The 2,993-nt window shown below is 38.6% G+C and overlaps 1 pseudogene; it reads left to right on the plus strand.

The window, feature by feature from the left end:
• Positions 1 to 2,082: 2,082 nt before the first annotated feature.
• Positions 2,083 to 2,181, plus strand: LOC132315468 (small nucleolar RNA R71; annotated as a pseudogene).
• Positions 2,182 to 2,993: the final 812 nt, after the last annotated feature.

A 2,993-nucleotide genomic window follows, 5' to 3' on the forward strand; every position in this document is an offset into this window, starting at 1 on the left:
GATGCTTTGAACTCCACCCAACAAATGGTTCTTTGAAGAACTTGTTGGATTAAGCTCAAAGAAACTTTTGATCCTTTGTCTATGCAATTATAACCTTTAGTTTTGGTCTTACACAAAAGCTCATTTCCTTGACATTGAAGATCATGACATTTATCTACAATATTAACCTCTTCTTCATATTTGTCAAATGAATTGGGTGTGGGATTAAAGATATTCAACTTCACCTTCATGTGGCCAAATAAAATCTTCATTATCCCCGTCCTACAATTGATGTTGGCATTAGCGGTTGCCAAGAAAGGACGGCCAAGGATAACGGGAATTTGGCTCTTAGGGTTGGGGACCGGTTCCATGTCTATGACAACGAAATCAACCGGAAAGAAGAATTTATCAATTTTAATCAAAATATCCTCAATTATACCCCTAGACTTCTTAATGGATCGGTCGGCAAGTTGCAAAACTACCGACGTCGATTTCAATTCACCTAGGCCCAATTTGACATAAACCGAGTATGGGAGAAGGTTAACACTTGCTCCTAAGTCAAGAAGCGCCCAATTAATGATATGATCACCAATAATGCATGATGTAGTGGGCGAACCGGGGTCCTTAAACTTTGGAAGAGTGTTATGTTGCAAAATTGAGCTTACTTGCTTGGTCAAAACCACTTTTCTTGGTGCTTGGCTCTTGTTCTTCCGCTTTTGGGTGCACAAGTTTTTCAAGAATTTGGCATAAGCCGGAATTTGCTTGATTGCATTAAATAGTGGAAGATTGACTTTCACTTGCCTAAACATTTTCATAATTTAATTGGTTTTTGCCTTTTGCTTATCTTTTGAAATGGATCCTTTTAAGGCATCCGGAAATAGAACTTTTGGTTCAAATACTTTTTCAGAATTTTCTTTTGAACTCTCTTCAACACAAGAAGTTTTTAAATCATTTTGTTTCAAATCATTTTTCAACAAAACTTTTTCAACATCATTTTTCAAAACTTCTTTTTCAAACACATTTTTCAAGACTTTCTCATTCACAAGATCATGTATATGCAATGAAGGAAGAATGGGATGTGAAACGGGACGGGTGACAACTTGAGGTTGCACCGGTTCACTCTCTTCATTGGACATTTCTACTTGATTATCCACAACCTTACCACTCCGCAAGGTAGTCACCGCATTAATATGTTCAATAGTGTGGCCTTCCGATGAGGAATGGGTTTCCACAACACATTGTTGCTTAGGTGGGGCATTAATGGACATCTTTCCCTTCTCTCTTGCATTGAGAGTGCTTGCTATTTGCCCTACTTGGGTTTCTAGCTTCGCAATAGATTGAGAGTGAGAATGAAGCAATTGTGTGTTAGCCTCTAAAGTGCCCAAAGTATTCAAAACTTTTTCTTCAAAGGCGGGACTTCTAGTATTTCCTTGGGAATAAGATTGGTTGGGAAAATAGGAGTTAGCAAATTGATTCCTTTGTGATTGATAAGGTCTATAACCTCGGGATCATTGGTTTTGAAGTGGAGGTGGAATGTATTTCCCTTGAAAACCGCCTTGGGAAGGGTTTGAGCCCTCTCCTTGGTTTTTCCAAGAGAAATTCAGATGATTCCTCCAACTTGGATTATAGTGAGTACCATAAGGATTGTTCCCTTAGTTCACAAAAGCTGCATTGACTTGTTCATTAGATTCATTTTGCACTTGTCCGTGAGGACAATGAGAAGTAGAATGAAGAACACTAGAGCAAGTTATACATGTTTCATTTGATGCACGATGAGAATGGTTAGGAAAGGAAGAGACTTGGTTTGCCGAGTTTTGGTTAATCAAAAATTGATCAAACCTTTGTGATAAAGACTTCATTTCGGCGGCTATTTCATTTGAATGGTCGACTTGATGTAAGCCAACACTCTTCCTACCTTGTGAATTTATACCATTCTTGGATAATAGTGTTCTATGCAAAGAATTTTCACTCATGCTCTCATAAAGACGCCACACGTCATCCTCATGCCTATTGATGTATGAGCCACCCATGGAAGCATCAACCATACCCTTATAATTGTCCAATAAGCTCTCAAAGAAATATTAAACTAATTGCCATTTGGGCATGTCATGATGTGGACACTTCCTAAGCAATTCATTGAAGCGTTCCCATGCCTCATGAAACGTCTTTCCATCCCCATGTGAAAATTCTTGAATTGAGGTTCTCATGGCATTGGTCTTAGAAACTGGATAGTACTTCTTCAAGAACTCTTGTTACATTTCTGCCCAAGAAGTGATTGAAAAAGGCCTAAGATTGTTAAACCAATACTTTGCCTTGTCTTTTAAAGTGAATGGAAAAAGTTTGAGTCTTAAAACCTCTTCCGGCATGTCCGTATATTTTACGGTGGAATATACTTCAAGAAACTCATCCAATGCTTGTAAGGTTCTTCACTTGGAAGTCCATGATAGTTAGGAAGCATTTGAATGGTTTGTGGCTTAATTTCATAATGATGTGCTCTAAATGGAGGCAATTGGATGCATGTAGGTGCATTATACTCGTTAGGCACATAATGGTCTCTTAAAGTAAGAGGTGGATTAGCTACTTGAGGTGCAACATGAACACCTTAGTTTTGAATTCCTTGATTGATGATGGGAGGTTGTGGAGCATACATTGGCCTTAGCATTCCATATGGAACTTGGCTTTGTTGTTGTGGTGGTTGGTGAATGAATGGCCTAGGCATGCCTAATGGTACTTGTATGTTCTCATTGTGCACATTAGGATGAAGAATACCTTGTTGGTCTATGTGACCAAGGTCCTCAACATGGTCATCATTATGGTCATCCATTGATAGATTGGTTCTATTTGAACTTCCTCTTCCCCTAGGATTTCTAACGATGGATTCAAGATGCAAATCAAGAGGGACAAGAGTTGGTCTCAATGAACGACGTCCATGCATGCACAATGCAAAACACAACAAGCACAAAGAATGACAAACACTATGCCTTCATAACAATGCAATTAGATTTATTTCACAA

The sequence above is a fragment of the Cornus florida genome, unplaced genomic scaffold (assembly GCF_030987335.1).
Source record: "Cornus florida cultivar Cherokee Brave unplaced genomic scaffold, ASM3098733v1 CherokeeBrave_3.0.0_Hap2_Chr06, whole genome shotgun sequence".
In the NCBI taxonomy this organism is placed as follows: Eukaryota; Viridiplantae; Streptophyta; class Magnoliopsida; order Cornales; family Cornaceae; genus Cornus; species Cornus florida.